General features: G+C 44.2%; 1 protein-coding gene across 1 annotated transcript in view; it reads right to left on the bottom strand.

Annotated features, from left to right (window-relative positions):
• Positions 1-27,559, bottom strand: part of CAMKMT (calmodulin-lysine N-methyltransferase) — a 461,032-nt gene that overhangs the window by 65,950 nt on the left and 367,523 nt on the right. The gene's annotated exons all lie outside the window — the stretch shown is intronic.

The following is a 27,559-nucleotide window of genomic DNA, read 5'->3' as shown; positions in this document are numbered from 1 at the left end:
TAGCTGATCAAAGAGAAACACATTTTATGTTTTCATATGTACTACCTGAGATAGGTAAAGTTTATTGTGCCAACCTGGCTCATAAACACATGTGGGGTTAATTGAAGGGCGGAGAGATAAATGGTTCGGTGAGCCTCGCCTTTCTAGTTCTTGGGTCTCTTGCTTTCTGATAGTCGGGCCAGGCTGCAGCTGCCTTAGCCAGTTCCTGCTTCAGCTGGCAAGGCTCAGTTCCTGCAAGACATCCTGAAGAGAAGCCGCATGGACCTACCCCGATGCAGCCCTGAGTGCTGGAGCAGCCGTGTGGAGACCCCTATTAGCTCTGAGATGCTTACACATTCACTGATTCAGCTTTCCTCCTGCAGTCAGCGTCATTGCGTGTGTTTTGTGAGATGGAGGAGGACTTTGTGGATTGGTGTCGGACATATGGGCTAATGTTGGACTTGTGGGCTTGGGCAGCACTGGGTTGGGATGTTTTCTTGATGTGTTTCTCTAAAGTACCTAGACTAACACACTACCAAACCGTCCCCCATAAAAACTGTACTAAGCAACACCCCAAATGGGGCTTTGTCGATTTTCTTTTTGCGATTCTATTTATTCCTTTGGGTTTCCAAAGCTGCTCAATCTTTCCAGGAGTAGAGAGCCGCATCCTCCCTCAGACTGGCCGGTAGGCTCACACTGTTGTGTTGTTATGGAGGCTGAGTTGTTTCCCGCTCCCAGAGACCCCGTGTACTCAGTCTTGCACCAGCCTCACAATTGGTGTGATGTTTCAGTCCATGGTGGCAGATGCTGTGTCAAGCCTTCTCAAAGGTCTTCCTTTTGTTAAAAAAAATTTTGCTGACCTTCTACTTTACTAATAAGCATGATGTCCTTCTCCAAAGACAACTCCTATATGACCGCATATCCCAAGTATGTCAGACACAATCTTACCATCCTTAATCCTAAGCAGCATTCAAACTGTACCTGGAAGACAGATTTGCTTGTTCTTTTGGTGGTTCAATGCTATATTCAATCTTCACCGACGCATCATTCAAATGCATCAGTTCTTCTTCAGTCTTCCTTATTAATTGTCCATCTTTCGCATGAAGATGAGGTGAATTAAAATACCAAGGTTTTATTCAGGCATACATTAGTCCTCAAAAGTGACATCTTTGCTTTTAACACTGTAAAGCGGTCTTTAGCAGCAGCTTTGTAAATGATTTGATCTTTTGGCTACTGTTTCCATGGGTGTTGATTGTGGAGCAAAGTAAAATGATCTAATATCAAAGTAAATATCTAAATAAAATGAAAGTACTGCCAATGTGATTTTCCCCCAATATGTCATGATACTGCTTATTTGTCTAGTTGTGAGATTTTTTTAATGTTAAAGTGTGATTCGTAGCCACAAGCCGACCATAATCAAAAAGGTCAGACCATAACAAGTGCTGGTGAGAATATGGAGAAATCAGGACCTTCACGGACTGCTGGTGACAAGTCAAACAGTGCATTTTGTATAATACCCATTTTGTAACACATCTTGGAAGTTTCCTAAAAAGTTAAACAGAGTTACTGTGTGACCCCAAAATTCTATTGTTTGGGTTTTCAAAAAGTTCTTGGAAATTTTCCATGATCTATTTCATTTTTTTCCAGGAACTGTTTAAAGCTTCTCCTACCTAAAAGATGTGAAGACAGATGTGCTATGCAAAAACGTGTACTCAAATGTTCCTGGCACGATTCATGGCAGTCAAAAGTAGAAACAACCTAATGCCCATCAATCGATGAGTGGATGAAATGCAATGGAATATTAATCAATTAATTAAGATGAAAAAGAAAGGAAATATTGATACATAGGTAATAAGAATGGAACTTTAAATCTTTGTGCTACACAGAAGAAGCCTGTAACATCTACTACCTTTATACTAAAAGGTAGCAGATGGACACTGGGCCTCCACTCAAGTACTCCCTCAATGCAAGAACACTTTGTTCTATTAAATTGGCATTCCATGATGCTCACCTTCCTGACATGATCACTGAAGACAAAGCGGGTGCATAAGTAAATGTGGTAAAGAAAGCTGATGGTGCCTGGCTATTAAAAGATATAGTGTCTGGGGTCTTAAAGACTTGAAGGTAAACAAGCAGCCATCTAGCTCAGAAGCAACAAAGCCCACATGGAAGAAGCACACCAGCCTGTGTGAGCACGAGGTGTTGAAGGGATCAGGTATCAGGCCTCAAAGAACAAAAAAATCTTATCATTCTGAAAGAGGGGAGTGCAGACTGGGGTCCCAAAGCCAATCTGTAGGCAACTGGACATCCCCTTTCAGAAGGGTCTCTGGGAGGAGACAAGCCAGTCAGAGTGCAATGTAGCAATGATGAACATACAACTTTCCTCTAGTTCTTAAATGCTCCCCCCCCCCACCCCACTATCATAATTCCAATTCTACTTTGCAAATCCGACTAGACCAGATTTGTAAGGTTCCTATCTGGTACAGATAGGAACGGAAAACACAGGGAATCCAGGACAGATGATCCCTTCAGGCCAGTGGTGAGAGTGGCGATACCGGGAGGGTGGAGGGAACGTAGGGTGGAGAGGGGGAACCGATTATAAGAATCTACATATAACCTTCTCAGGTGGATGGGCCACAGAAAAGAGGGTGAAGGGAGACATCGGACAGTGTAAGACATGACAAAATAATAATAATTTATAAATAATCAAGGGTTCATGAGGGAGGGGGGAACAGGGAGGGAGGGGGAAAATGAGCAGACACCAAGGGCTAGAAGCTATCTGTATACCTAGTTTAAAGAGTCACTGATTTCAATGGAGGTAGTTAGGACACACAGAATCAAGCTCCTGCTCCCTACTCTTCTCCTTCCTCCGAAACCTTTGCTTGCAACCCTTTCAGTTGTCTTCTTCTAGTAATTATTTCTATGTCGATACATAGTATGATTGTATTGCTACTTCTTGATTTTTCTGTCACTGGGAAATCTATTCACACCCCACACCCTTACTGTGGGAGAAAAGCATTTTATACTTTTTTCTCTCCGCCACTCTCCACACTCCCCACTCCTTCTCTCTTCTCCCATCTTCCAGAGAAGCCACATTGTGATTTGGGTAAGATTACGGTAATATTCACTGTGGATTTTATTCTGAGCGTGCTCTAAAACTGAGCTAGTATACATTGATTGTTGCATCTTTTATGTATAAACGTTGGTTTCCCCTGGAGTTTATCATTCTCTTGATCATGTCCTTTATTTTCTAAAGTTTTAATGTACTCTCAAACTCTGCCATGCTATATGAGTCTCTTCTCAGTCCATTCATTACATCAGGCAGTCCACCAATCACACGAGGAAAGCTGACCTAGCTGGCACAGGCGGACAGAATCCCCTCCATGCCTGGCACACAGCTGACGTCCATCCTTCACTACCTCCCAGGCTTTCCTTTCCTTCTCCTGTCATGAATCTCTGGTTTCTTACATACTCTGCCTTTCCTTTTCTTGGTCGACTCCCTTATTTTAGTGCAGCACCTCCTTCCACAGCTTCTGGAGAGTATGTGGGAGATAAATATTTGCGATCTCACATGATCCACTCAAAAAATACTCACTGTCATTGAGTCAGATGCCAACTCAGAGTGATCTGATAGGGCAGTTAGTGTCTGAAACCAATTCTTGACAGAAGTAGTGAGTAATTTTAATATGGAAACACCCGAGTTCTTCTGTTCTTGGGAATTTTCTAGAATTATTTCATTGACGATTTCCTTCCTTCCATTTCTCTCTTTTCTTTTCCTAAAACTCTATTATATGGTTATTGAATATCCTGAACTTACGCTATAGTTTTCTTATCTCTTCTCTGCTCTCTACCTTTCTTTCTCTAATCTCAAAGATTTCCTCAACTTTATCTTCTAATACATCCACTATTCTTTTCATGTATGCTATTTTTGTTTTAGAGCATTCGGTTCCTGTTTTTAATTAAAATTATTTGAGGATATTAGTTGAGGTTTGATTCAAGTTTTATTAACATAGTTTTTTTTCCCTTCAAGTTACTTCTATCTTTTTTTCTTTTTATATTGGTATCTGTCACATTAACAAACTTTCTTCAGATGTCTAATAATGTTGTTTGCTTAACATGTCAGTACAGGATGATGGGAAGCTGACTGGAGGTGAAGAAGGCAGGTCTGTGTGTAATGGATTGTGCCATCCACGGACTCTTGCATTACAATAGTGAGGAGGACAGTGGCAATGTGGTCTATTTAATGTATGTAACTACTTTCTGGCTTGTTTACAATGATTTTTAAAAATGATTAGAGCATGTAATTCACTAAGCATACCACTCAATAGTTCAATCACATCAAGAAAAGTTGTACAATCACACCATATCCATTCTAGAACATCTTCATTTTTGTACTCATTGCTATTAGCTTTCCATTTCCCCCCAACCTGCCTTGCCATGTCCCCAAAGAACCATTAATCCAATTACCATATCTCTAGATGTACCTCTCCTGGATTCATATACAGAAAAACATTTTTAAAAGCACTAACAATAACCAGTAAAACAGATAAAATTATTTTTGATGCCAAATTTTGTGGCCAGTGAGAAAAGAAATAACACATTCACAACTCACCTGAGGGCTGAGCCCATCCTGAAGGTAAGTGACAACAGGGGTGAGGAGGCAGGAGTCTCAAGCTAGCATGGGGCTTTTTACTTCCACTTGAGAGCGGCCTGCTTCTCCGGAGCTCTGTTTGAGAGGAAAGGCCTAGCGCCCTGAGCAGGCAGCGTCCCATGAGCAGAGCAGCTGGCGCCTTCCTCTTCCTCTAACCGCTTCTGCTCGCCCAGGAGGAGGACACACACAGCTCTCACAGCCACCACAGGGCTTTTCTGCGATCAGCCGACGTCCACCCAAGCTGCCCTCCTCAAACTAAATGATCATGTCCGTCATGCAGGAGTCCGAATGAAGGCCCCTCTCACACCTGAGACTCAAGGACAGGGGCTGGCACATTCTAAGCTAAGCTGTTGAACCTTCTGGAAGAAGCAGCGCGTTGCTGGGTGTGCCTGAAAGGAACGGCTGCTCGTGCTACCGCGGGCAGGTCATCCTCTTGGACGATTGTCAGTGTTTGTAGCAGGTCTCCTTTACCTTAAACCCAACTCACACGTCTACTTCGCCACTGATGTGCAAACACAAAGCGGAAATCTGTACGAGAATTATGGAACACGCTATGAATAGTTACTGGGGACCACGAGGGTCCTGGGGGTGCTGCCGGGTAAGCATTGGCTTGCTAACCACTAGGTCAGCAGTTCAAACCAACCAGGTGTCCTGTGGGAGAAGATGAGGCAAGCTGCTCCCATAAAGATCTATAGTCTCGGGTTTCCCTACACACGATGACTGTGAGTTTGAACTGATTGGATGGCAGTGGGGACGATGTTCACGTCCTTACACAGGGAAGGGAGCAGCATGGTCACTGGAGCTAGTCGAGTTGGAGATGATTTTTTATACGAAATTAAACTGTGTACACAGTAACTTCCACAAATGATATGTGGAAAACCAGAGGATATTTCTGAAAGGCTATTGTGGGGAGCCGATGGGAAAGATGGGAGGTGTCTAGGAGGGGACACTCAGGGCATAAGTGGTCTTTAGGCTGAGACCCAGGACAGGAAGAGGCACGTGAAGGAGAAGGGAGGGCCCGGGTTGGAAGAGTGGTCCACAGAAGGGGAACCCCATCAAATAAAGCCCTAGGAATGGAACGAGGTCAGTGGAGCTGCAGATCACAGAGAGGAAGAGACTGACCCCACGAGAGATAGGAGGACTGGCTAGAGGGCCCAAAGGCCCAAAGGTCAGGTTAGTGTGCTTGTTAGGTGCCACTGAGTCTATCCTGAGCCAGGGCGACTCTGGGCAAACAGCACAAAACACTGCCCGGTCCTGCGCAGTCCTCACAGCTGTTGCTATGCTTGAGTCTCTGTGGCAGCCACTGTCAATCCTTCCCCTTGAGGGCCTTCCAGGCACGTGCTTCCCCGCCTCAACTGGGGCCTGATGGTGCCCTCGTGTGTTTCAGAGTGGAATTGTGTTTCCCAGGGGTTTCACGACCTTTTGGAAACAGCACCAGGCCTTTCTTCCAAAGATGGGTTAGTAGTTGAACACTTAACCGATGAAGCCAACCGGACTTTCAAGTTCCGGTAAGTGTTTTCAGCAGCATAGTGGCATGATCAGATTTGCTTTTTAAAGGCTAATTCTGGCTGCTCGAAAGAGAACAGATGGAAGAGGTGCAGAAGGAGGCAAGGGGAGCTTAGGTAGGAGGCTACTGTGGAATCATCGAGATGACAGCTGCTGACGGTGACTTGGGTGATGGTGAGTGGTGATGAAAAAAGCGGGAAGAATGGAGATATATTTAGAAGGCATATTGGCAAGACTTACTAGTTAGTTAGATGGAGGAAGGGTAGGACTTATCACATGAATAAGTGGGTGAATGATATACAGCACACACATATAGGATTTCCCTTCAATTTTATATAAATGGAGGAGGTTAAGTTCATGGTGCAAAAATAACTAGCTAGGGGCCTCCAGTACTTTTCTGTTCCTGTCAATAACAAACTGGGTGATCTTGGGGAAAGAACTGAATTTTTCTCGTCTTCTGTTCTGTGTTCTCATCTGCAAAATGAAAGGCAGGCTAGATTGGATCTAGAGCAGCGGTTCTCAACCTGTGGGTTGCGACCCTTTTGGGGGTCAAACGACCCTTTAACAGGGGTCGCCTAAGACCATTTGAAAACACATTTCTGATGGCCTTAGGAAACAAGACACGGCTCCTCTGTCTGTCTACAGGCAGGTCTGTCCACATACAGATACGCCCACATACAAGTACCTGGTGTCAAGACTGTTACCCAGGCTACACCATGCTTCAAGACAAAATTTCATTTATTTGTGATTAGAAATAAATATTTCAAAAAATATAAGTACATATTATTTTGTGATCAATCACTATGCTTTAAATATGTTCAATGTGTAACAATGAAAATACATCCTGCATGTCAGATATTTACATGATGATTCATAACAGTAGCAAAATGATAGTGATGAAGTAGCAATGAAAATAATTTTATGACCGGGGGTCACCACCACATGAGGAACTGTATGAAAGGGCTGCGGCATTAGGAAGGTTGAGAACCACTGGGCTGGAGGGTCTTCGAGCTACAAAGAGCTACAATTAGAAACAACCAGACCTCAGACTCTGCAGTTAAAGAGTTCAGCTGGAAAAGTGGCTCTTCTGGTTGTCCCCTTGGGCAAGATACTTGGACTTTGAAAGCCTCATTCACCCCTTTATTCATTCAACATGCATTTATTAGCAGCCGGGCCCATTCAAGAGCCGGTGACAAGGCAAGAACTTGGGGAAAAGGTCGTATTTGCCCTAATACTTTAATAGGGGCAAGAGATAATGAATAAGATAGCTTCAGGTAGTAGCAAGTGTTAAGAAGGAAATAGGATATTTTCATGAACCGGAGAACACAAAAACAGGAAAGAATGCTGTTATCTTGGTTTTCTCAGTCACTAAGTACCAGCCGTGTAAGTGCCTGCTCATTGGTTGTTGGAGGGATGAGCCAGCGGGTGGACTGTGGACGACACTTAGAATAGTGACTGGCACACAGTCAATTTTCATAATTAGCTAGTTAGCTAGTGTTGCGGTTCTCGGTATGATTCTGACATCTTCCTTCTAGATCAGGGGTGTCAAACCCAATTAAAATGCGGGCCATTTGGTACAACAGGCAAGATTCGCGCGGGCCACTATACAAATTTTGTTACATTTATATTTTGAAGCGAGGAGGATTCAGGAATATGGATAGGATCATTAAAACACTATAATTGCTTTTATTTAAATATTTATTTAATGTATTTATAAAACTGAAATTATTCTTTTTACCTGAAACTTGCCAGCGCTTTCCCCCTACTAGTTTTCACCTACCTCTTATGTTGTGAGCGGAAATATAACAAAGTAGCTAATAAACACACAAACTGTGGGACAGCTGAGAGACGTGATGCACAGGCGTAATGGCTTCCCTCTAAAAATGTAACTAGCGCTGCCGCCAGGTGCGAGTCACCACAGCACCACCCAGAGTGCTCTGTTTAACCTTTTCCCTCTTGGGCTCTGTGCACGACGTTACGTGACACTGAGAGTGGCAGCATATCGCTTCCGAAGGAACGTCGCCGAGACTGAGCCAGTGCATTATCCGCATGCACAGGCCCCAGGAAAGGCACTGGGCCACGTGTACACTTGGCTTCCGTAGTTAACGAGGGAACTGTGTGGACGGTATTGCCTCCATCTCCCCTAAGCGCTATTTTCTTCATAGCAATTTTCTATTTACATTTTATTTCAGAGCGTCACGGGCCACAAACAATTACCTCATGGGCCCATGAGACCTGTGGGTCACCAGTTTGACACCCCTGTTCTAGAGAGTCCTACCAACCAACTTGGATTATATTTTGTGGTCTTCTCAGAGGCATTAGTATTGCCAATTGATTACCTATAAAATCAAACTCATACCCAAACAGGAGAATTTTGAAAATGAATCCTAAACAAGAATTCCCTATGTGTAGACAATCCTCATTTTCTGTGGAAGACACAGCTCAGGAAGCTCCTGAGGGGCAAGGATGGTGAGCCTTTGTCTCGCATACTTTGGACCTGCTCTCCGAAGTCCTGGAGAAGGACATCGTGCTTGGTGAAGTCGAGCGGCAACAAAAAGAGGAAGGCCCCCGATGAGATGGGTGGACACGGTGACTGCAGCAGCGGGCTCCCACAGAACAATTGTGAGGATGGGGCAGGATTGAGCGGTGTTTGCCCTGCTGTCCACAAAGTTGCTGAGTTGAAACCAATTTCACGTGTCTAACAACAATAATGGTAACAATAGACAATACTTGTTCTATCTCCCTTCTTCTGCTTCAAACCATGACCTGAATCTGAACTTTCATTTCTTTTTTTTGATGGTTGAGATAGCTTCTTTTTTTGTGAAGATCAATTTATTTGGGGCTCTTACAGCTCTTATAACAATCCATACATCAGTTGTATCAGGCATATTTGTACATATGCTGCCATCATTATTTTCTAAACATGTACTTTCTTTTTAAAAAAACATTTTATTAGGGACTCATACAACTCTTATCACAATCCATACATATACATATATCAATTGTGTAAAGCACATCAGTACATTCTTTGCCCTCATCATTTTCAAAGCATTTGCTCTCCACTTAAGCCCTTTGCATCAAGTCCTCTTTTTCCCCTCCATCCCTTCTCCCCCTCCCTCATGCGCCCTCGATAATTTATAAATTATTTTGTCATATCTTGCCCTTGAAGGGAGACGTCGGACAGGGAAAGATATGAATCTGAACTTTCAGTTGTTAAGTATAGGCCTTCTTGTGTTTGTGGGTTCTAATCCAGCGAACAAAGCACACTGGGTATAAGGAGATGTCTGTGAAGTCCGGAACAGGAGGAGGGAAGCATGGCCGGTGAGTTTTGAGCATTTACAGAGTGCTGACAGCTGCCCAGGGACGATGCTGTATGAGGAAGCAGGGTCAGTAACTTCCCCAAATCTGAGCTATTTCATTGCAGAGTTGGGTTTTGAACCCAAGTCATTTAACTTTCGATCAGGTGTACCTTAGCCCTCACATTTACATATTTGCTCATTGACACTTTCAAAAGGTCTGTGTACTAGACTTGCGCAATGCAGTATGCCATTGGATTTCTTGGCTGCTGCTTCCATGAGCATTGATTATTATTGCAAGCAACTTCAACTGATTGACAACTTCAATCTTTTCTCTGTCTATCATGATGTTATCTGTTGGTCCAGTTGTGGGCATGTGGGTTTTCTTTACATTGAGTTGCAATTCAGATGGAAGGCTTCAAGTCCTCCGGGTTTTCAGCAAGATAGGCTGTGTCATCTGCACATCGCAGGTTGTTAATACGCCTTCTCTAATCCTGATGCCACATGCTTTGTCATAGAGTCCGGTTTCTCTGATGATTTGCCCGGCATTCAGAATGCACACGTATGGTAGAAGCATACACCCTGACATTAAACCACTTGGCATTCCCTTCTTCTGTTCACAAGACTGCTTCTTGATGCCTGTGTACCTTCTGCATGAGCACCATGACGTTTTAAGGGGTTCTCTTTCTTCTCAAGGCTACCCATACTTTGGTTATGATCCACACAGTTGAAAAGTTCGACTTAGTCAATAAAACACAAGTAAACATCTTGCTGGTATTCTCTGCTTTGAGCCAAGATCCATCTGACATCAGCAATGCTATTCCTTGTTCCATTTCCTCTTCTGAATCCAGCCCGGATCGCTGGCAGCTCCCTGTCGAGGTACTGCTGCATCCTTTGTTGTATAATCTGCGGCAACATTTGCCTCGCATGTGATATTCATGAGACTGTTTTATAATTTGAGCATTCTGTTGGGTCAACTTTCTTTGGAATGGGAAATCATATTGATCTCTTCCAGTCCATTGAACAGGTGCCACGGAGTCACTGGGCCCATCAGGAACCCACCCACAACAGAACATGTCCCGGTCCTGTACCATCCTCACGATTGTTCTTATCCTGAGCCCACTAATGCAGCCACTGTGTCAACTCATCCTGTTGAGAACTTCATGCACAGCTTCGAATGAGAAGGTCTAGCTCTGTCCTAATGGTAGGGAGTAAGGCGGAGAAGCTAAGCTAAGCTAAGCTTCAGAAAATATACCCCAGAACTCGGCTTTGGGGCCAGATGGTTAGCTTTGGAGCAGAGACTGGAAAAGCAGTTGACTGAGAGCTGAGAAAAGGAGACGTCACAGGAAGGATGTGGAAGCACCACTGAGGAAGAGGAGTAGTCTCCGGCAGCACCAGTCATAGCTGCGTGGTCCCTGTGGCACGGCATGGTGGTGAAGATTTGCGGTCAGCTCTGTCACTTCCAAGTTTTGTGGCCTTAGCAAGTCACCAACCCTTTCTTTATCTCAATTCTCTCATCTGGAAGTAATAATACGATCTACTATGCAGTACAGATGTGAGGATTAAATGAATCAGAAGAATACCTTGTAAGTATTACTGTTTGCTCCAATATTAATAATATTGGAGCCCTGGTGGCATACTGGTTATGCGTTGGGCTGTCATCTACAAGGTCAGTAGTTCGAAACCACCAGCTGTTCTGGGGAAGAAAGACAGGACTTTCTACCCGTACAAAGATGTATAGTCTCGAAAAACTCAGGGGCAGTTCTACCCTGTCTTACTGGGTCACTATGTACCGGCATCAACTTGATGGCAGTGAGTTTTAGTAATATTATTATCAATACTACTTATTAAATGCTTACTATTTGGCAGATTCTGGGTTATTTATTTTATATAGATTATCTGAACTAATCTGTAAAATAATTTCATATGTTATGCACTATCATTATGACCAGCAAAGGGTACACTGAGGTACATAGGTGCAGAGACATCTTGAAGTGGTATGGCCAGGAGTTAGCCACACACTGGACCTCTGGAAGCTAGTCTTGTAATCGCTACAGTAGAGTGCCCAACCCTGGGAGCTGGTCTTGGAATCAAGAGAACCAAGCTCTATGTCTTTCTCTCCGATTAAAAAATAATATTTCAATCCCAAAAGTTTACACAGAAAGGTTCCTGTTATTCATACAAATTGTTCAGTGACTGATATTCTGGGCATGTGGGAGCTGAAATGGACCGGTATTGACCATTTTGAGTGAGACAATCTTATGATTTACTATATCAGGAATGACAAATTCAAGAGGAATGGTGTCACATTAATCATCAAAAAGAACATTTTCAAGACCTATCATAAGCTACAACACTGTCTGTGATAAATTATATCTATATTCCTACATGGAAGACCAATTAATACAACTATTACTCAAATTTATGCACCAACCACAAAAACCAGGGATGAAGAAGTTGAACAATTCTAACAACTTCTTCAATCTGAAATTGACCAAAAATGCAATAAAGATGTAGTGACAATTGCTGGTGATGGGAGTGTAAATGTTGGAAACTAAGAGGAAAGATTAATGATAGACATTCAATTGGAGATCACATGATAAAGTTTTGTAAGACCAACAATTTCTCCATTGCAAAGTCCCCTTTTCAACACGTTTGTTTTCCCTCTGAGAGTTTGCTCTCCTTCTCCCTGTGCTCCTAAGGAGCAGAGACGGATAGCTGCATCTTATGTGGCCATTCTCAAGCTTTATATATTTTTTAAATCATTTTATTGGGTGCTCTTACAGATAGCATAACATTCCATAGTTCAATCAAATCAAACAACAACATACAATTGCTACCATAATCTGTTTCAAAACATTTTCTTTCTTCTTGAATTCCTTGATATCCCCTCCCCCCCACCTACCCCCTAGGAACCTTTATTTATTTATTTGCTTTATCTGACACCATCCAATATATCCATTCACATACAATTCTGTTGTTCGCTCCTCTCTAGTGGGGCTATACAGTCACCAGTGTGATCAGCCCCCTCTTCCTCGCTTCCCCCTCACATTCTCCAGCATTTTAGTCCTGCACTAAGACACAGAACATGAACACGGTGAACTATGTTACAGCAACTGGCACAGCTGTCGCAAGAGACTACGGTGGCTCTAGCTCCCTTAATTAATTGTCTCTAATTTATTTTTGGATTCTGGACAAACGATACTTGAGTTCTACCATCACGAATGGAAGAGTTGGGTTGATTTCTAAGGCTTCTTAGAACTCCCAATCCAATGGACCTAGATAATTAGATTTGTACATTTCCAAATAAGAGTTAAAAAAAAAACTGCCTGTGGTCCCTGGGTATTTGACATTTTAAAGAAATTATCCTGGCTAAAATGTTTTACTTGTCGATTGACTCTTACATAAGACGATAAAAAAGGCACCGCAGCAAAAGACAAAATAGATAGACTGCACTATACCAAGATTAAAAACAAGTGTGCCTCAGAGCACTTTATCAACAAAGTCAAGAGACACCCATGAAAGGAGAAGGAAATCTACTTTCCTTCAGGTAAACAGCAAAAGACAACCCAATCAAAAAATAGGCCAAAGAGTAAGAATGATATTTCACCAAGAGGATATGTCGACAAGACCTGAATTATCACTAGTCATTAATAGTCATCAGGGAGCTGCAAATAAAAAATCACACTATTCCTCCACCCCCACTAGAATGCCTAAAACCAAACAACACCAGAAAATAACAAGGATGTGTTGGCAAGGATGCGGGTCATCAGAACCCTCATCCACTACTGACAGGAATATGCACAATTGTACAGCCACCGTAGAAACCGTGTGGTGGCTCATCAAACAGTGAACACAGAGCTGCCCCATGACCCAGCAATCCCAGCCCAATTCCGTGTCCAAAGAACTGAAAACAGGAACCAGAACAGAGACTCCTATGCCAGTGTTCATTATAGCATGATGCACAACAGTCTAAAAGGGAAAGCATTTAAATGAGAAAAACAAAATGTGGTGTATATAGATGCGCAACGGACCATTACTCATCCATAAAGTGAAATGATATCCTGATTCATAGATGGACCTTGGAAACATTATGTGTAAAATAAGCCAAGTCACACAAAACGAAATGTACGCTCCTGCTTATACACAGAAGTATAGGCAGAACATAGTATGTGGAGGCCGGACAGTGAGACTTCTCACATACTTTGGACATGTTATCAGGAGAGGCCAGTCCCTAGAGAAGACCATAATGCTTGGAAAAGAGGAAGGGCGGTGAAAAGGAGGAAGGCCCTTGACAAGATGAACAGACAGTGGCTACGGACAAGTGTGCGGATGGTGCAGGACTGGGGAGTGTTTCGTTGTGTTGTGCACAGGGCCATTATGAGTCAGAACTGACTGGACGGTACTTAACAACAACAGTATTAACTCTTACACGAACGAGGTAAAAATGCAGAGAACAAAGTGTATTAAGGAAAGGTGAATCCACTGCTTAGAGGGCACTGAGCTGCTGTGAATGTAGTGGAACAATTTAGGGATAGTGGTGGTGGCGTAACAACACGATCATAATCAATGTCAGTGAACTGTGTTTGTAAAATCGCTGAATTGGCAAATGCTTTGTTATAGGTAGATACATTCCACACAATTTAAAAAAACACATCTGTTTGTATTATAATCTCAAATATAAACTTCTACTAAGAAGTATTTCAGATGGAATTAAAACCAGTCCTAGAAGTCAAATCTTTACTGTACGTCTACTGTAATTGAATTAGAACCACCTTTGCTAATTAAATCCCACGGCTCAGAAAAGAACGGCTCTACATCTACATAGTCTCATGTGATAGCTTTTAATTTAGTTAATTCGGCGTATTAATAATAGACAACCCCTAGTACAATTTTCCCTCTCTAATATTGAACACGCTTTTCAGAGATGTGCTATATTTTCATCCCCCTTCAACCTATTTTCTCCCCAGGTTAGAAAAACTGACTCTGGGGAACAGCTCCTGATGTAAGCCCTGGGGAGCTAGGGGAGAAAAGGCTCCATTGGGCAAAGAAGATGCCAGAGATGGAGAATCCAGGTGGGCCTGTCCAATCAGGCGAGATGGAGGCCTTGTTGTTGTGAGTTGCGGTCTAATCACGGTCAAGCCGATGGAACAGTCGAACTGCCCCCTAGGATCCCCCAGGATGTAGTCCTTGTGGACGCCAAACGCCAGGCCTTTTTCCTACAGAGCTGTTGGAATTGATAGCTGAGTGTCTAACCCTGTGCTGCTAGGGCTCCTTTAGAGAGCTCTGGGCAGGACCACAGACGCATAGGGCATTCTTGGGATGTGGGGTGTGGGGGTGGGCAGAGGGGAGGGAGAGGAGGCAAAGAGAAAGGGAGCAGAGGAGAGGGAGAGACTTCCTTCCACCGACAGCTGTATTTCTAGGTCTTGCTGTGCTTGAGTGACTCCCAGGGCTGGGGTGGCCAGGCCATCAGGCCATCTCTTTAGCAAACGTGTCTTTCCCCCTGTGTAATAGGGCTTGGTTATGTCTTGAAAAATCATGTTTAGGAGCAGCACTGCATTCTCCCCCTCCCAACCTAGTCATCGGAGGGCTCAGCCCACCCACGGTAGTCTGAGGAGCAGAAGGGCTGGCGTGAAGGAAGAAGCAGGCACTGAACAGCGTGGCTGTTGCCCCTTGCTTTGGGTGTGCACCACGCAACCGTCACGACTCCTCATATGGCGCGGCAGAATAAGAGAGCATGGCTCCTCCCTGAGTGGCCAATCACTCGTGGATTTGATTGGGAAAGTGGGCTCCTGCCCTAGAGCCAAGTCTTCTCTCATTTCTAGGGATGCTCGGTGGCTGAGTTCCAAAGGGATGGAAAGGCCGTGTGCAGAGCATGCTCTGCACATCTAGGAACCCTTCCCCTGGAGAGAAAATGGTATTCAGCAGGTGCATATTACAGGTGCAAAACAGGGTGCAGTTATTAAACACTCCTGGTGTCAGCCTGGTTAGCCAAGAGGATTCACCTAGCAGTGTCATTTGGAAGGCACGGATTTCAAAATTCTCTTCAGTCTAAGTTCCTCACTTTAGGCTTTGAGAGAAAGAATCATTTCTGTTGCGGAGAGGCGGTGAAGAGGAGGTGAACATCATCTTCTTACAATAAGACTCGCTGTTAGCAAGTTCCAAAAGATAAAGCATCACTCAGCAAATTGACTTGGTAAACAAGACAACCCCTCGCTGAGGGCTCAGTTGAAACCCACTTTCAACAAACCTCTCCCGCTCTGCCATTCTGTCTGAAAGTAAATGCATTATATTCACCTTACTAAACAAGAGAGAGAGAGAGAGAGAGAGAGAGAGAGAGAGAGAGAGAGAGAGAGAGAGAGAGAGAGAGAGAGACCTCAGCTAAGCAAATGGCCCAGGCTCTGTCTCTCCCTCTCTTCACTCTGAATTACTCAAATAATATGAAGGAAATATGCTGCTCTGATCTCCAGAAATGTCTTCTTCTGCACAATCTTGGGCAGCTCACTGCAACCAACATGGAAGCAAAGTGCTAGGAACACCTTGGCTGCAAACGCCACGGTCTTGCTCGGGCAGGACCATCTACACATGGCTCCAACCAACTTGTGTGATTGTCTTTAACCCCTTCTTCTTCTTCTTTCTTAAGAAATGAATTTGATTTCAGTTTCCTTCCCCACTTTTCAAATAATCATTAAAAATTAAACAACACTGGGAAAATCCTTTTGTGATTATCACCTTCATTCTGCTGCAACAAACCGGATCTATAAATTTATGTACCATTGTAGATGTAAATTACAAAATTTATATTCAACTATATTAAAACATCTATTCCAAAAATGATTACCAGTTGTGAAAAGCAGACAGGCTTATCACTTGCTGTCAGTTGTTCGTGTCTAGTTAAGCAATAATGTGCTAAAACTGCTCTTTTGTTTTGTGCAAGATTTTGGCAATAGAAGAAATGAACACTCGGTTAGTGAAAGCTCCGTCTGCTCTTTGCTTTGATGGAAGAAGCAGCTGCCTGTTTTCATTTGCTGCAGAGCACCAAAACCCATCAATATAATAAGCAGCTTAGATGCATCCATCCACAGCATCTGTAAGGATATAGGGCTATTCGCTCAAAACCAATCCCTGGTTTAATTTTAACAAAGATGTGTCTGACATATTTGAAAGTGCATTATAATAGGTTTGGAGACACGAACAATTCCTCTTTCTTTTAAATACTTTTTTACAGATTTGAAAGGTTAATATACATAGCGGAGCGATAACAATGATACAAACCAGCCCGAACTGTGAGACCATTTTAAAACAAGGGCAGTGAAGAGAACTATCGAGAGACAGTTCTCTGGTTCCCTTCAAAATGGAAAGTAATTCATTTGAATGTGATTTCATTCATTCATTCACTCACTCATTCATTCATACACATATTGACCGAGTCCTTACTGTATGTTGCACTGGGCTGCATACTGAAGCCAGAGTCCTTACTCTCAGCTAGTTCATTCTCCAGGGCGAAAGACAGAGACACGTAAAGGTAGATGTAAAACAATGTGGTAAGCCCAGGCTCAGCATCACACACGCGCTTTTAAAAATTACCCTTTTATTTGAAAAACTCAAATGGGCAAAGAAAACAGTGGAAACTGTTAAACATAAAAATTAAAAGTGAAGTACTGTCTCTTCTATTATATACCCATATACTTCATTAGAGACATCTTTAAGGAAAACAATAGATGATTCAATTTTTTTTAAAAAAGGAATCACAATTAAACACATCCAACCATTTACTAGTTTAGCCAAGAATGATCACACGTTGAAGAGAAAGTTCTGGAATTTTTGTTTTGTTTGGATAGTTTTTAATTTCACAGTAGCTATTAGACATGTTCCCATGATCAAAAATACACAGCATAGGAAGCCCTCAAACTTTAAAGCAAGGTACAACATGACACAGTATGCCTTGTTTAGTCCACAAGCTAAGAGATTATTTTATTTTAGTGCTCGGTGCCATTCCAAGAAACCAGAGACCGAATCCTTCTATTTTTCTGATATAATATGGGATAAGTGTGCATCTTAGCATGATCAACTAGGAGCTTGTCTGATGATAAGAGTGAATTCAGTGTTTGCCATCCGTCAAGCTTCTCAGGTTATTGAAATGATTCAATGTCCATTTGCAGAGAGAGAGAGCGCTTCTTTAAAGGAGGAGTCTTAAACACATTCATTTCCAAACACAGATAAAGAAAAGCAAAACTCACTGCTCTTGGGTCTATTCTGGGTCATAGCGACTCTACACAGGGCTTCCAAGACTGTAAATCTTCACGGGTACAGACAGCCTCCTCTTTTCTCCCATCGAGTGGCTGGTAATGTTGAACCACCAACCTTGTGGTTAGCAGCCCAATGCTGACCCTACAGTATCACCAAAGAAGCGTCTTATTTTGGAATAAGTTTAGATTGCAGAAAAGCTGCAAAGCCATCAAGAGAGTTCTAAGTAAAAATGATGGCTTAAAACTACAGAAACGTTGGTTAAGCAAAAATATCAAAATGTGCAGCTGCTGTTTCTCAAAAATTCTTCTACCTGGGTCTATCCATTTCTGAAGGCGGGGCTCCCACCTCTCTTAACCCTTCCATGAAGAATCCTGTGCTCTTGGTTCAGACCACATGGAAACGGCCATTTCGTATCCTCAGTGTACTCACACTGTGTTCCTTGCAAAGGCTCTTTGAGTTTGGGGAACAAACAGGACTCTGAAGGGCCAAGATCCAGGCTGTCAGGTGGAGGGGCCGAGGTTTCCCAGTGAAATTCTAATAGGACGGCCCGTGCTGCCCTTAAGAACAAACAGGTGCACTGCTGTGATAAAGGGGAATAAAATCTTAGCAAAATTTCCTTGCCGATGCAGCGTTCCATTTTCGGAAAACATCTTCTGAAGCAGTCCCAGAAACATCCTGTGTCCTCGGAGAAAACGCCATCAAGCTGAGCCCTTTGCAAGCTCAACAAAATGGAAAAGCCAAAACGAACACCAATTGCCATCACCTGCTGACCTCTCTGCCTTAACGGAACGGGCCCACCAGATCCCCTCCGAAGCCACTGATGTGGCTGCACCTTCCCTTTTGACGGCACCCCAGGGAGACCACCGCAAGTGGAAGACTGAGAGCTTGTCTGCAGCCACCCACCGGCCACAGGGACCTGGCGGAGCAGCTTTCGTGTGGAATAAACCCATGCATGTAGAAGCTGCAGCTCAAGGAGCAAAATGGTTTGAGTGGCCCCCCTTATGTCGCCCACAAGTTCCCCCCATGGTTGACGTCTTGCATTTGCCCAAACGAATGACTTGAAATGGGTCCCTGCCAATGAACTCAACTCAAGGGGTTGGCCTCAGTGGAAGAGGTAACTATTGAGGACGAGGGTTGTTGGAGACCTCGGCCAGACGTCGGTCAGAAGTCACAAGCTGAACCTAAAGGACAGTACCAGCATCTAGGATGCCTTTCCTTCTCTGAATGTGTTTTGTTTCTTCCTAACTGCCCTAAAAAAGAACTCATTATCAAATGTAGGCATCAAAATGGGCCGCAAAACCCTTATAACCTCGGAGTGAAGAAAGAGACGCGTGACCCCCATCAAGAGAGCAGGTGAACACAGAGCAACGGGGGGATCCTTAGTTCCCCAATCCATTGATGGGCTGGGCAGAGTCTAACTTCCACATCCTGATTCACACAGACATTCCCATCATCCCCATCCAATGAAAATGCTCAAATGATGCTGGGATATGCACCTTCTAGCTAATCTTGTGGCAGAAGTCAGAGGTCATGCTTTCTCACCCATCAGTGTTTATCAAACAGTCCTTGCGCCCCTCTCCTCTCTACGGCCCCTTTCCTCATTCTACCTCTTGGTGGCTGGACAAACTGCTTCCAGACGCCTGCAGAGACACGCAGGCTATGTACTGATAAGGGTGGTCTCTCCAACAGCAAGCAGGAAAAGTTGCATTTGCGGGGAAGTTCTCTCCAGCTACACAAATAGACTTACTCCTGTCAGTTGACTTTTGACACTGGCTCCTCCTCCCAGACCCCATAAGCTAATAGAACACTTTCTCTAAAATGTGGAATGACCCACAGGTCACACAGGATCCAGTAGTGGCCCCCACCACTTTGCACATGACTCTCTTCCCTCCGTTGATTCCCTCAGGTCCCCTTCTTCTCTGTCAACTTACCTACCCTTTATTTTCACCTTCACCCTAGTCTTAGCCCCTCCCTTTTATTTAAAGAACTGACAAAGGCAAATGTTTGTTTTTAAGGTAAACAACAACAATCACACTTCAGTAAAGAGGTTTTTGTTTATATCATCATTGTGATTTCATAAATATTTATACATATATATTATTGTGTTTTGGTGAGAGTTTACATAGCAAATTAGGGTCCCAATTGCTATACATATTCTTCAAGGACATTGGCTACCTTTTTCACATTATGTCAACATTCTTTGTTTTTAACTTTTAGCGGTTATTTTGATATAGTATTCACTAATCATACACCTCCATGGTCAAATTGCTTTTAAAATGAGTTGTACAATCTTTTTTTTTTACAAGAATAAATCTGAGTTTTCTTCCCTTTACATAAGAACACTTAGTTCTGATAACCTGGTGCTCTTTGATACTCACCTTCCCAACATGAACGCTGAAGACAAAATGGGTGCATAAGCAAATTTGGTGAAGAGAGATGATGGTGCCCAGCTATCAAAAGATATAGCATGTGGGGTCTTAAAGGCTTGAAGCCACACAAGTGGTCATCTAGCAGGGAAGCAAATAAGACCACGTGGAAGAAGAGGTGTTGATGGGATCAGGTATCAGGTCTCAAAAGATCCAAAACAAAAAGCTACATCGAAGCAAATGAGGGGGATTGGAGTGGAGACTCAAAGCCCATCTGTAGACAATTGGCTATCTTCCCACAGAGGGATGACTCAACCAAGGTGTAGTATAGCACTGACGAATCACACATCATTCCTCTATGTCCTGAATGCTTCCTCCCCCTGACTACCATGACCCACTTCTACCTTACAAACCTGGCTAGACCGGAGGACACACACTGGTAAAGATAAGAGCTCTTGACACATGGAATTCAGGAAAGATCAACCCCTCAGGAACAGTAGTGGGAGTAGAGATATCATGGGGGTTAGGGGGATGGTCAGGGTGGGAGAAGGGTGAGAAAGGGGGAACCCATCACAAGATTGTATATTTAGCTCTCCCCCACCAGGACAAATAACAGAATTGTGGGTGAAGGGAGACAATGGACAGTGTAAGATACGAAATAATAATAACATATATAATTGATTGAGGATTCACGAGGGTGGGAGGCTAGAAGAGGGAGGGGTAAAAAGAGGAGCTTAAACCAAGGGCTCAAGTAGAAAATGTATGGAAATGATGGCAGCCTATGTACAAATATGCTTCATACAATTGATGTATGGAATGTTATAAAAGCCCCAATAAAATGACTTAAAGAAATAAAAATATTTTTTATCTGTTTTGTTATATTGCCTTTGAATATGAACTCCTGAAGTCCAGGGAGCTCATTGCTCCCCAGCCCCCCCGGCCCTGACATGCTTACATGATGCATGTGAAGGCAAGTTGCTCTTACAGCAGCAAACTGGTTCCAAGCCTGGAGCCAACAACTACAACAACAACAAAGGAATCACCTTCTTTTGCAAGATCTCTTGGCTGAGCCTTATATGTCGTACCTACTCAGGTCTCCATTCTTCCTGTAACTGCAGTCCCAAGTCAATTCATGGGTGGCTGTTTCTAATTGCACTCAACCCACTTTCCCTGGCTGTCCTATCTATGTCCACAATCTGCAGGGCTGGCAGGGACAATTATCTCTGGAAGACAGGCTAGACCCGCTGGGGAGTAAGGTTGCCCAGGGCCTGAAAGGTGCATGCTTACAAGCATCCAGGTCAGCAACAAAGACAGCACATTCAATAGGCCATCTTGCTCCAAATCAATCCTTATGCCTCCTTCAGCAAAGCCCAGGCCATGGGTGCTCACATCCCGGGCTTATCTGTGGCTAGCTACAAACATGCAGGTCTCTAATCATAGGCGCCTGGAATGAGCCCCAGAATGGGACTTTTGAGTGACTTGAGAGAGAGAAACCGAGTCTCTGTGCGGCATCTCCTCTTCCTTCTTTTCTTCTGTTTCTTTTTTGGTCTTCTCTCTGCTCTGATAAAATTTGTAACCTGTACCCATGTAACAGAGTGTTTTCTCTGAGAATCACAGCTCCCCGAGAGGGGCCTTTGCAGCGATTCTATTTAAACCAAACTATTGCTCTGAGCTTGACACCACAATTATCTTTCTGTTGGGAAAAATACAAAAATTCTAGAGTTGTTATATTGTTACTGGCCCTTTCACACCAGGACACACAAGTGTTCTTATGTTGAGATCAAAGTGCACGGGGCTGAGTTGCTGAGCGCGGAGAAGTCATCAAGCCTGCTATAGACTCATGCTGGACTTCTGGGGACAGAAACGAGATTTCCTTCGCTCCCCAGCGGCAAAGAATTCAAGCGATTGCACGCGGCCTCTTCCTCCTCGACCCCACCTCACCAGAGGATTGAATAGCGCCTTCAAAACCGGAGCGTTTTATTTAGGCAAGAACATGTTTTTCATCTGTTTAGGCTGCCCAGGGGCACCTGTAGAGGTTCAGGCTGAGCACATGCTACGGTAGAAGGCTATGTTCACATCTGTTACAATTGTCGTAATTATCGTGTATCATAATCGACACAAAAACAATAATCTTTGGGAAGGATATGGAAGTGTTTACATGCCATGTAATGGACTCGTTATTTTTCATGGAGGCTTCAGGGGAATTTCAACTTATAAACCAAGAAGGGGAAACTTAAAAGAATGAAGGTGCTTGTGCAGCACCCCGCTAACACAGGCCCTGCTGGGACTAGCACCTCCGCTCCCCAATCCCTCGCTCCCTTCGCTTTTCCAGAGACTTGCAGGGCAGGGTAGCCATCGTGATCTCTGTTTGTATCACTGCTTCTGGAGAGAGCCTACTCCCCGCCCCCAGGTGGATATCAATGTTTGAAGAAACGAATCAGACTGCTTCCAATAAATGTATATTCACAGACTCTTAGTGATTGAATAAAAGCCCCCTTTTTGGGTTTCTATTTCTCCAACAATTTAGCAGAAACACCCACGGTTACCACACCAAACTCAACACACTGGCCAGAGGAAGGAATCCATTCAGCTACAGTTTACCCAACCCCGGGCCCTCTGAATTGGGCCAGGTGGTAATAGACAAGCTTCAGAAATAGTTTCCCCCCCCCAACTCCCGCCCCCAGAATCACAATGAACCGTGTGTCTTGCTTTCTATAATTGGGTTTCTGTTTGTTTTCAGGAAGTTTATCTTCTAAACAGTCATTATTCTTAGCTATTCAAATGTCTACGTGTAATTTGTATTGCAATTAAGAGTTGGAGGCACATTCCAGCAATTCTTTTGATTACCAGCATTCTGATCATAATAAAAGAGCAATTGGATTTTGTGTTGTGTCTAGGGAGGGGCAATCAAGTAATATATACAATTTTCGCACACAGCGCAGGGAGGAGAAATGTAATTTTCTGGGCATTCTCTTGTAGGAATATTCACAGCGCTTCTGGATGGGCTCTGCACTCAGGAACAGGATTGAAATCTCCACTTTGGTATTTATCTGAGGCTGTGATAGCTCCGTCGTCTGCCGCCAAATGCCAAGATAGGGGGAATCTCATCATCCTGAGACCAGCTGCATGATGGGCAGTTAATAGATATATCAAACCTTAGGATATATGCTAAGCTGAAGAGATGATTGGTTGGTTGATACACTGATTGATTAGCATAGGGAGAATGGGTTTCTTCTTGACAACCTAAGATTATGCTTCAGCTAAGCTCAAATTGCTTACACCTCTTCTATTGGGTTTAAAATTACAGCCCTGTCATCTAAAATCTCTCTTCAATGAAATTTTTACCATATATAAAAATTAAAGGGAAAAAGAAAGTAGGAGACTCGATAAGAGTAAATGGAGTACTGTAGATACATTTCAGGCTACTGTTGTTGATTCCACTAGGAAAAGTTGATATGTAAATTCCCGGGGGGAAATGTTACACATTTTATAAATGATGACGGAACATTATACAGTAATTCAGAGGGGCAGGGGGTGGGGGGAGGAGCTCAGTATGTTCAAGATGGAGAACACAGTATTTTCAGAGACACTAAAACTCAAGCTCCTATAACCAAGGGCTCAAATAGGATGTAAATGTTTAGAAAATAATGATGACACATATGGACAAATATTCTTGATACAATTGATGTATGGATTGTTGTAAGAGCCCCTGATAAAATGATCTTTGAGATTAAAAGCAAGCCTCTGTTAATCATGCTAGCCTTGGAGGACACAGAGACCCCACCCCAGACCCCAGACCCCCTTCTAATATTCTAAACTGCTGGTATTCATTTCAGGGGCAGGGAAGAAAGGGCAGAGTGGAGGAGAAGGCGGCTTAGCTTTGTATTCGAAGCAGTTTAGCACAAGTAGGAGTTCTCTAATGAGCAGTAGCAATCCCAAAGACAGTCACATGCACAATGTGACATATTCAAATGTGGTGCCTGCTCCCCAGGCACGGCGATGGGAGGGGATAAGACAGGCTTGAAGATGGAACAGCCGTCACCTGAATCAAGGAAGGAGCCACAACCCTGCTCAATCAAGTTCTACAGGACTGGCAGTCCAGCAGCGTGGAGTCAAAGATACCACCAAGACTTTGTGCCCACCACAGGCCCACGTCTGATATTCTCATTTGGCAAGAAAGTCATTAACTAGAAGCTTGGGTTAGGAGGGTCCCTTTCCAGAACCCTCTCATTGTCCTCTGAATTATCAGAGGTGGGGCCCAAGAAAGGACAGCACTCTCTCCTGCCTCCCTCTTCCCCTCCCCCAGGGGGGAGAAAGGACAACTCCTGTGCCCCACCCGCACCCCTATCCCCACCCCAAGAAAAAGCTGGCACGCTTTAATTCAGCACTTTGAAGCACACCGCCTCCTCTGCCTGAGCAAACAAGGCTTTGGTTGCCGAATCACACGGGATAAGTGGTTCATTGAGAATGTTAAAATCTGCATTAATAAATAGGACTGGGCTTCTCGGATTCCCCCTCCCCCCTGACTTCCTATCAGCTCCGAGTGGTAGGGGATCAGCTGTGACTAAAATCCCCAGCTGAACAACCACATAGAACTCAGTGAGCAGACTGAAACAAGGCCATTTATTGGTGACTGTTATGCAAACAAAGCGCCCAAGTCTAGAAAACAGATGTCAACTGAAGCATATGCTTACTGTAAACTGGCATTTGATTCTTTTTATAAGAACAGACATAAATGGGCCTTCAGAAAGTGGACTGCCTCTTGTCGACCACGGCCTAGCTTGATTCCGCCTAAAGCTTCTAAAGAGATGATTGGACTGATATGTGAGGGCCGAAGAAGACAAGTTTCTTTTCCAAAAAAAATTAAATCGGAAATAAATGATACCATGTTGGAGCAGTTCCCAGAAGCAATTTTATAGATTTTCCTCTCAAGACAAGACAGGAAGTCAGAAGCTTTGCGCAGGTCAGCCGTGACGTGTCCTGCTACCCTTTCCAACCACTTAGGGCAGGAGAGAAGTCGCACGTTCATGTGACAAGTCCACCAGCGCGCACTTTCTACCCTCCTCGCTCTCTTTTTCTCTCGCTTACCTCTTCTCACATCTTGATGTCTTTTAAATGTCACTTATTTTACATGAGGCAGTCGGTGGAGACATGCGTCAGCGGCCTTCGGAGCCATTATCCCCTGCAGCGAGCCCTGGTCTTAATGCACTGTGACACCTTTGCTGGCCGGCCACCGATTTACGTGCCTTTCTGCTTCTTAGGGAATTAAGTGGCACTATGTGAAAATGGTTGTGATATGAACAGCATGGCCATAACCGGTATTAAATTTACCTCGCAGCCTAAGTGAATGTTCCTCACATGTGACTAATCAAAATGAAAGCTTGTGGGCCCAGGCTGAGCAGGCCAGCACTTCCTCACCCCTGGGACCAGGGCTATTTTGTTTTATCTCTTTGTACAAGCTGGCAGAAGTTTAAAGTGAAGGGGATAATCCAGTGCTGGTGTCTTTATGAAAGAACATCCTTACGTGAAGAGGCTTTTAACTGTCTGCCGCTGTCCTCTCGAAAGAAGAAGAGTGGGACAATTTCTTTTTTGTGGACACCCTCCCACGCAAGGAGAAAACAGCACGGCCGCTGTGGCTAGGGCTGACCTTACACGATCCCGTATCCACTTGACACTTTAAAAGTCGGCGTTACGCGCACGGTGGGGGAAAGCGAGGGCACGGCCACAATCATTTTCACTTTAGTGAATTCGCCATCCGTTAGAAGTCAGTCACTCGATACCCCGACACATCTAGCGGGTGTCACAGTGCAACTGTGCCCAAGCACGTACAGTTGATTAAAAGATGCCATGCGCGTGCACGCGCACACTCTGGCCCTCCACTCCACGGTGGAAGGTGTCTGCTGGCAGTGATGGTGGTGGTGGGCTGGGCGCGCGTGAACTTTCCTCAAACTTAGGCATAACGAGAAAGAACAATCAAAGACAAAGTCCTTCGAATATTCGGAAGTGCTTGACATCCCTTCAGAAATGTGTGTTACTAACCACTTAGCAGAGATCAGTAGGTGCCAAAGGAAGTTCAGGCAGATCAATTAGCATCCGGCACAGTCAGCCTGATGCTTATTCACAGACAAGAGTGGCTTGCATTCCTCCACGCACTAACTGTGCATGGCGCTGATAATACAGCGGAGGCATGGCTAAATTGGTACCGGAATAGCACACCTCATTTATTTCCAACAAATTATTTGTGGAAAGCAATGGCGGCTGGAATATTTTCTCATAACTACGAGCCTAGTCGACTCATTGTTAACATTGAAATTAGTTTTCTGACATGGCCCAGGCTCTGCATTTACTGTTCCTTAAATAGGAACCGCCCATGCCTGGAGCCTAACACAAGCGGCATCTCGTTTCCCCTCGTGGATAATGCGCTGCTTCCTTAATAAACCATCTAGAAGCCTGGCCGATAATCAGAGTGTAGGTCACTTTACACAGCCTGTCCTTGGAAGTCTCAGGACGTTGCCTTTCATTCTGATAATGCATTTCCCCCCCTTGAACCCTCTGTTTGGAGGCATGTGCACAGAGGAGAAAAGTGAGCAGGGAGAGAGAGCACGTTGAGTGTGGCAGATGTCCAACAGTCGGTGTGGCGACTGCCAACATTTCAGTCACATATGAAAGTTCACTAGGGTGGGTGCAGGGGCAGGGGACAAGAGAGAACCTCCAAATACATCAAATGGCTTTCTTAAACAGCGACGCTTGAGTTGCCTTTTTTTTTAGTTTTATACTTTTATCCTGAGCTCCATGACTCAACTCCCATGGACAGCAGAGAGGAGATCAGGATGGCTTATTTGGGAGTGTTTGAGGATTCAGATTCATAAAATCACGGAGGGGAGAGGGTCCTAAGGTTTTGTTGGAAACAACCCAACTTCAAAACAACTCTGAGAGGTTTCAACTCACCGTGGAAACCAAGGAACTCAAATGTTTAAGCAGAACAGGAGAAAAAGGAATCTGCTGCAGGATATGTCAGTGTGGGTTAAAGAAAGAAAAGAAGGCGAGGGGCAGAAGCAGTCCTTCTCTACAAAACGTGCACGCAAAGTCCCAGCCATCCCTGAGGGCTCCCAAGAGAGGCTGCACAGGGATGGGAATGAAGCTCTCCAGAGGAGAAAACTCTTAGGAGACGATGAGGTAGCAACGGAACAAGCAGGAAACAGCAGAAGTAGCTTGTGAACTGCTAAGTTACTCCCTCCATCGGTGCTGTCTGGCTGGCTTTGCGGAGCCAAGCCTGCTGAGGGAAAGAAAGAAAAAACGGGAACACCCAAGCAAAAGGTCTTTAGAATTTGATGACGAGCTTCACAGGGGGGAGGGTGCCCGGGAGTAATGAATCCAACCCAAGTGTTTGGATAGATTGGCCATCTCAGACCTGCCCGAACCATTAGCCTGAAACTGAAGTGGGGGCCCAAGTGTGAGCATGCTGTTCACTGATGAGCCAGTCCCAGCGTGCCGGCGTGAGCAGAGGTAGG

Source organism: Tenrec ecaudatus, chromosome 17, assembly GCF_050624435.1.
Source record: "Tenrec ecaudatus isolate mTenEca1 chromosome 17, mTenEca1.hap1, whole genome shotgun sequence".
In the NCBI taxonomy this organism is placed as follows: domain Eukaryota; kingdom Metazoa; phylum Chordata; class Mammalia; order Afrosoricida; family Tenrecidae; genus Tenrec; species Tenrec ecaudatus.
The sequence above is the reverse complement of the archived record's forward strand: the minus strand, read 5'-3'. Positions and strand labels throughout refer to the sequence as shown.